This window comes from Macadamia integrifolia, unplaced genomic scaffold (assembly GCF_013358625.1).
Source record: "Macadamia integrifolia cultivar HAES 741 unplaced genomic scaffold, SCU_Mint_v3 scaffold1682, whole genome shotgun sequence".
NCBI classification, from domain to species: Eukaryota; Viridiplantae; Streptophyta; class Magnoliopsida; order Proteales; family Proteaceae; genus Macadamia; species Macadamia integrifolia.
In genome coordinates, this window is record NW_024868308.1 from 117,647 (window position 1) to 126,453 (window position 8,807).

The window sequence follows — 8,807 nt, forward strand, 5'->3', positions numbered from 1 at the left end:
AAAATTATTTCATTAAAGATCAAAAGAGAAAGCAACACAACCAACCAAAAACCAAAAAAAAACAAATACCACACACCTTCCCTATCCTCCCACCTTCGGCATTGCCATCAACAGGAAGAAAGGAGGGGCACTAATAAAATCTGAAATACGGTTTGCCATCTGCATATCTCTAGAAAGAAGATCCCCAATGTGAGACGGGAACATCACATCAGCCACCGAAGCTCTACTCTTCACCGCATCTCTTGCCAGGAAATCTGTGACCGAATTTCCTTCTCTATAATTGTGTGATATTTTGCTAGTAATTCTTCTCAGATATGGCTGGAGATATATCCATCTTTTCAGAGCAAACCACAGGATCTTCCTTTGTTGGATCAGAGAAACAACCGCACTCAAATCTGATTCCACCAACCCCTCCATTAGACCCTCTACTTCAGCTTCAAAGACGCCTGTCACTCCCATTAATTTTTTATATGAGCCCAGAACTCTTCCCAAATGGTCACGAAAGATTCCTCCCACCCCAATATGGCCAGGATTCCCCAGAGAGCTCCCATCAAAATTTAATTTAACCCAATTAATAGGTGGCTTACACCAATACACCTCCAAAGTGCCTCTTTGTCCAGCAGGATGAATAGACAATCCTAGACGTCTACAACACATCAAATCTGCCCAGGTATTAATCTCGCCTTACGTCATAGGGTCATCCCTTCTAATATCTTCTAACATCATAAGCGAAATGTACTTGGCTATCTGCACAACACCCTCATGAATTCTGTTATTTCTTTCCCTCCATAGCTGATCCAGCACAATGTTGAAACTCATACTCCAAGCCTCCCTACAGCTCACATTCTTCATCTTTCTTTTCCACCACTGGGCGAGATCCAAAAGAGAACACTGAGGATTCCACCTTAAGTTAAAGCACTCACATAAGGAACTCCAGATTTTTATGGAGTAAGGACATGTCAAAAATACATGCTGAAGAGACTCTTCGTCTGCGTTACATAGAACACATCTAGAAGCAAGATGCACTGCTTTCTTTTTCACCAAATCATCAATGGGAACCTTTCCATGGATCACTCTCCATGCTAAAAACGAGACCCGAGGTTGCCGTTTTTTACACCAAATTAGAGAAGCCCAAGGGGCAATCGGCTTCTTCTCTCTAATATCCTTCCACTCAGATTTTGAGCTGAACTTTCCATCATATGATAGGCTCCAAACACACCGATCAGCATAGTCATAATTTGGAATCTTAATCTTCCCATCAAGAAGCATGCGATCCACGCCTTCTTCCAGCGCAGAAGATCTCACCCAAATATTCTTCCAAAATTTAATGGATCGGCCATCACCAACAACCCATCTTTCCTTAGAGGAAATATAATTCCAAATTCTTCTAATGCTAGGCCATAGAGAAGACGATTTGTATCCTTTCTTGGGCAGCCCTTGCTTATTGAGGAATCTTGCCCTCAAAAATCTATTAACCAAGGAATTTTCATGCTTGATTCTCCATGCAGTCTTGCAGAGCATAGCTTTATTCACATCTCTCAATCTTCTCAAACCTAACCCCCCTTCATCCTTAGGTTTACAACATTGATCCCAATTTACCACAATTTTTTTCATAGAGTCAATCTCTCCCGACCAAACAAAGTTGCACATCCACCTCTCCAGGGTCGAAATTATCACCGACGGCCACCAATACACAGTAAAACTATGGATTGGAATACTCATAATCACTGATCTCACCAATTCCACTCTACCAGCCAAGGATAACATCTTACCATTCCACCCTGCCAGACGGTCCTTCTCGCTGTCTATAATGGGCATCACAACATCCTTTTTAACTCTACCTTTGAAGGTCTCCACCCCAAAGTACCCTGTAGGGAAAGTTCAAAGGGGAACCCCTAAATCCTCAGCAATAGCCCTCTTTCTCTGGGGAGAGACCGAGCCCACAAATAATTTACTCTTCTCCAAGTTGATACATTGACCAGAGAATTCCTAGTACCTGTTAAAGAAACTCTTGCTTGCACTTATGTTTGTGTGGATGCTACTCCGGTTCATTATTGCCTAGAACTTACAGATTATGTGGAACGTTGATGTCCAAAAACCATAGGCCGGGTTTCGGGGTGTCACATTGGTTTTAACCAGAATTGGTTGAGTTAACATGACTGGTTTTCCCAGGATTGGTTGAGTTGACTGGGTTATACCAGAATTGGCAATTGCTCACTAAAGAGAGTGTAACAACCTTGTCTCATCTATAAATCATCATTATTTGGAGGGGACAAAATTAGGTCTATGGGTGAAGTAGTGGATCTCCTCCCCTGATGGCCATGCTGAAGGAGGCGGAATGATTCCAAAAATTTTCCGTTTACTCTGTCTTTGTTTCTGGTTTTCTTGGGAATTCAGTTTGTACAGCTTCTTCCATTTTACTCTTATTCTTTTTTAAAAGAAATAATCCCTTTTTTTTTTTTTTTTTGTAGTGAGGATTTGCAACGTGCTATAACAAACTAGCAAATTCCTTTGAATAAAGTTGGTTCGGGAAAAATATATACATGTAACCATTCCCTTTAGTTGGGATAAGACTGAATTATATAATTAATGCAAATGCATTTTACGATTGTTAACATATAAGAAAAGGGATCAGGTTTCTTCCTCAGAGAGGAGGTTGTACTAGCACCTCCCCTCTCTATCTCTCTCCTCTGCTCCAAGTAGGAAATATTATCCCATAATCGAATTGTAAAGTATGAAAGTCCATTACCAAACCCTACCCACATCTCAAATTGAGGCCGCAAATAGATGGCATATAAAAAAATTAAAAAGAGTTCCTAAACACCTACCATGTGACTATTTGATAGCCAAGTGGCTTCCCATGCATTGGATATGCTTTACATGTATACCAAAGCATGCTTGCCTATGACACTCACAACTTCCATGCATTCTTTTATGGCCCTTGATTTTCAAAAAAAAAAAAAGGGCTCGACGTGTTATTCAAAGATTACCACAGAATCTGGTAGAGATTAGAAACTAATATGTAAGGGGTCTCCTCCTCTTCGTTAATTTCTTAATAATAGGTTAAAATCTTTTGAAAGATTTCAATAATCTAAAGAACCTTTAACATTTATGTAACTCTATATGAGGCAAAAAAATAATTTAGCCACCTCATAAATGGGTCAAAATCTTATAATCTAAGAAATTCTTTTGACGTTAACCTTATAAATGCTCAATAAGCTATAAAAACCTTGTCAAAGAGATGTGACTAAAAACATTGTAGTTTTTGTTTCAAAGATGGCAAAGCTCTCTCCTTCTTTTTACATCCTTCTGGCATTCCTTATTGTTATCTCAGGTATATTATTTCTCAAAACCTTATAATTTATATGGATATAGAAAAGAAAAAACAACTCTATAATAGATGCAGCCATGCCATACTTATATGGTGATTTATTAACTTTCTGAGAGCTTTTATATATTGTTTTTAGTTGAGAAGATAGTGCCCAAGGTGGATGCAATTGCAAAGAGCTAGAAACCAAATCAGTTCTTTAAGGCGTGCTGATGGCTCTTGGGTGTTAAATTTTCAGGGCATTGCTTCTTATATCTCTGATTTCTATATGAAGTTTCATGAAGCTCCTCCTACTTGTTCACATCAGGAGTTACTAGAGTGTGTTCCAGAGGAGCATTCAAAGAGAGACAATGTGGTCTTGGATTCTATTCCTTCTAGGGAAGAAATAAAGTAGGTTGTATGGGATCTTGATCCTGAGAGCGCTCTTCGGCCAGATGGTATCCCGGTGCTTTCTTTAGAAGGTGTTGAGATATTGTGGAGGTGGATTTCATAAAAGCAGTGATTAATTTTTTCAAGATTAGTAGGATGCCAATAGGGGTTAACAACTGTTTTATTACAATTATTTCAAAATTGGAAGGTGTCGTTTCTTTGGATAAGTATCGCCAAATATGTATGGGTAATTTTTTCTGAAAAATTTAATCTAAGATTCTTGCTTCTAGATTAACTGTTTTTCTTCCTAGACTGTTTTCTGAAGAATAAGGTGCATTTCAAAAAGGGTAAGATAATATCTACAAATATTAGTCTGGCCTCTAAATTACCAAATTTGATGAGTTCAGTTGTGTGAGGCGGTGAAATGGGTATCAAGCTTGATGTTCAGAAGTCGTAAGATTCCCTAGCTTGGGATTTTCTTTTCACTACGCTAGCTAAGTTTGGTTTCTCTGCAAAATGGATTAATTGGATTCATTAAATCCTTTTGTCCTCAGGGATTTCTATTCTTTGGTTAATGGTGGACCAGTGGGATTTTTTGGGGCGAGAGGGGTCTTTGTCAAGGTGACCGACATCTCCCATGCTCTTATTTTGGCTGAAGAAGTCCTGTGTAGAGGCTTGAAGTGGTTGGTGCTGGAAGGGAGATAAAATCTTTGCCAGGTCCTAGAGGTGCATTTATCCCATCCTTAGCAATCCAGGTGACTATAGAAGGGTTGTTCCAATGGTGGAAGAGAAAATCAAGAACAATAAATATAAAGGGAGGCATAGAATACAGGTCTGGTGATTATTGCATCAAATATTTGGTGGGAAAGGAATAACAGGAAGTACAAGTCCAAAGGTAGGATTTTGTCTTATATCTCTGAGATGGTTAGAAAAGAAGTGCAACTGTGTAATGTGAACACCAATGGTGTGGTCAAAACACTAGTCGATGTCATGTGTTGCAGAAAATTAAACTTGTAAATTGAATCCCAGCATGCGTGAACCCTATTGCAAATGTATTGGTGCAAGGCACAGGATCCCTGGATCAAGCTAAACGTGGACGGAAGTTCTCTTGGCAACCCAGGTCATGTGGGAGCAAGTGGTGTGCTAAGAAACCGTTCGAGACAGGTGTTGCTTGCCTTTAGCTTATATTTGGGAGTAAAGTCTATTTTTTGAGATGGAGTTTGAAGCTCTTCTAGAAGGGGTCTTGAAAATTAAGGAGTTGCAGGTGCCTGCTCTGTGGAAAGAGTCAGACTCAAGGGCAGCTGTTACGGCCATCCAAACCAATGACCAAATACCATCATTTGCACTTCAAAAGTGGTTGTACATCTAACCATTTCTAACATCCATTCCCTGGAAGGTCTCACACTGCTTTAAAGCGGCGAAAATAGTCACTGACTATTTTGCCAAGAAGGCAGCAAAAATTGGAAAAGCAAGCACAATGATAGATTTCCCCTTACCCATCTTACAAGAAATTACAGCAGACGCCACAACTTATCCTAGATTCAGGTTTCACTAGTTGTAGTCTGGACTCCCTATGATGGCAATGCCAAAGGTGGGTGATAAATCTATTATCTCTGGAGGAATGGCTGGGCTTCTTTGCTTTTGATTAGCTTACTTCTTAGAGTTGATGTACATGGTTTGATTTTTTTTCCCCTAATAAAAAAAAAGGGGGCGGGGGGGAGATCGAATTCATGTCTCTTAGATGAGAAATAAAATTCCATCTTTGTTGCAGTTGAAAAAGGGAAAAGAAGCAAGAAAATAAGAGGAAAGAAATATGTCAACCCACCATTACATATACATTCTCAATGAAGGCACCAGGACCAGTTAAATTAACAATCCTCATATTCCTTTATTAGGGATTAAAAAAAAAAAAGACATTGAACCGCACTACAATTTCAAGGTATCATTCTTTCCATCAACAAACTTTGCACACACAATAATAATAGTCAGTTTTAACACAAAATCCCTCACTGGGATTGGCATTCATTCACGCTTGGGCAGTCCCCTATAATTATTTCGCAGAAATTTGCAATGCATCCACCTCAAGCACCATCTTCTTAACTAAAAACAATATATAAAAGCTATTGTAAGTATATAAATCACCATACAAGTATGGCATGGCTGCATCTATAATTGAATTGAGCATAAGTTTTTGAGAAATATACCTGAGATAACAATAAGGAATGCCAGAAGGAAGTAAAAAAAGGGGGAAAGCTTTGCCATCTTTGAAACAAAAACTAGTTTTCTGTTTCACTACAATGTTTTAAGTCATCTCTTTGTCAAGGTTTTATAGCTCATAGAGCATTTATGAGATATAATGTCAAAAGATTTTCTTGGATTATAAGATTTGACCCATATATGAGGTTTTTGCTTTATATAGAGTTTCATAAATTTTAAAGATTCTTTAGGTTATCTAAATCTTCCAAAAGATTTTAACCCAGTGATAAGAAACAAAGAGGAGACCACTTACATAATGTAATACCCTGAAATATGACTCAGGGGTTTTTTTTTTTTTTTTTTTTAACCATTGTAGGGTCAGGGTGACTTAAAGTGGGGATACCAGACCATTGAGGGTGCATCAGTACTTGGTAAGTGCTAAAAATCATCCATTATAAGTAACTATGCTATATAATAACTTTAGGGCTTTTTCCCTTGAACCCTGATTTAGAATTTTGCCATTGGAGCATAAATTGAACATTTCTTTTAATTTTTTAATTTTAATTTCAACCTTAATATTGAATTATTTAATTAAGAATAAGATATATATATATATATTAACTTATTATCTACATGGACAACAAATTAACTAGTGGATAAGACCTTTGTTAGTTTATTCGCGTTTAAAACGCCGTCCCGTTTTTTTGCCATTTTAAACGCCGTTTGCCGAATTTTTCACAGAAAGTCGGTAAAAAACGGGAACGGGGCTATTTGAAGTTTTTTTGCCATTTTAAACACCGTCCCGTTTTTTTGATAGTAAAAAAACCGATTTTAAAAAATATAAACGTTTTAAAATAGAAACGTTTAAAACGGGGCTATTTGTTTTGATTGTTATCTAGGTATTTAGAGAATTATTATGCCAATTTATGTCTATATATTGCCCTTTTTTTGACACCGTATTATTTAAATATAAACGTTTAAAACACGTATCGTCCGTTTTTTATTTTTTTTTTTCCCCATTTTGACCGTCCCGTTCACGTTTTGATCCGTTTAAAACATGCCCGTACCGAACAAAGTTTTTTTGCCATTCCCGTTTTAACTAACAGAGGATAAGACCGAATTAATAGACAACCTTAACTAACTAATTAATGTTAATTAATAATTAACAAATGAAGACTTTCTTAATAAAGTTAGAGACTTACCTTTTGAAATTTGGATAATCTTAAGCATAAAGTAAGTGAAATAAGATAGGAAAAGTGAAAGTGATAGTTGAAGATCAATTGTTGCTAGAATAGAGGAAGAGAGAGTTGGAGAAGAAGTAGTAAAGGTGGAGATAAGCTTGGAGATGAATTAGGGAGGGGAAAGAGAAGCCAAAACATGTCTCTATTGTCGCTCACCCTCGATTTAAGAAAATTAAAAGGAAAAAAAGGCATTGTGGAGAAGAAAGAGGAGAAGGAAGAAGAAGAAAAAGAAAAAGGAGAAAAGAAATCAAGGTTTTGAACGATTTTTAAGGTAAGAGATTTTAGCATGATTTTATTAATTTTTATGTTCTACTTAGGGGATAGATCGCTATTTAAATATATGGAATTTAGATTATGAGTTTAATGAGAGAGAAAATAAGATTTTGATATGTTAACAGTGTTTTATGAGTTGGATAGAATAGTAATATGATATTGTTCATATTATTGAATATAATTAAGGATTGTTTTATGATCTGACATAATTATTGGGAATGCACCACGTGTTTATGTGACCTCTTAAAACTTTTATTAAAGTCAATTTGATACACTGAAAAATTCATGCACTTGGATAGATCACTGTCAGAGGAGTTTTCTATATTCAAGAATGGGGATAGTGGCGGAGGAATATATACTTTGATTTTTTATATGATTTTTTTACTATGATAACTTTTACGAGTCTTATAAATTTCTGAAGGCATTGGAAGTGATTTGAGTTCAGGAAAGTTGTTTAATGAATTTTTTAAATTTATTTGACAGAATCTGTTAAGTCTAAAGACTATTTTTGAAGGAGATAGATAGCTAACCTAAGAATGTTTTTTTGATGTTATTTTCAGATGAGACTTTATATATATATATATATATATCAGTTAGATTTTGATAGAATCTAATTTCAACTTATTTGGAATTCCAAAGGTATTTATTTTCTATTTTTCTATGTCATTAGGCAAAATAGGTTGAGGCAAAATTTTTGGAACGACATCAAGATGAGTGGAAGCTCTACCCTAACTTATTTATGCTTATAAGTATTATCCAAAATATATTTTTATGAAAACTATATCTATTCTAAACCTTGGATTTCATGGTGTTTTGTCATTAAAGATCTGATTTTTACAAACTCAATGTTATGTAAATGAGAGAATGAAGGAACAAATTGAATTTTGTTCCGTGATTTCCATTATATGTTCATAATAGAATTTTTTAAATGGAGCATTGATTAAACAATCTTAGTTACTAATATTATATATCACATTATTATGATTGCATAGAGTAATATATTATGTGCATTACATGATTCATATATCACATGAGTTTTTGTCTGTGAATATTTTTTTAAACACTAATTCACATAAATCTAATGTTTTGATGTAGGAGATGTGTTGTTGTGGTAATTTTGTTTTACATTATCGGCCTTGATTGAGGAGTGATATAAGATTTTCTTAATCATTGATTTTTTATTTGTAGTTGTTGTTTTGATGACTTTTAGAAAAACTGACACTGATTTGATAGGTGGTAAAATAGTTGATGGTAAATATAGGTCATAATTCTTTTATGGAGAGATATCCATAGGATATTATCAATAAATTTAACGCTAAATAAGGAGGGGAGATGGGGACGAGAAGCAACGTCTAATGATTTGGAGTTTGCAAGAGATGCTGGAAATCGGCCTGACCAAG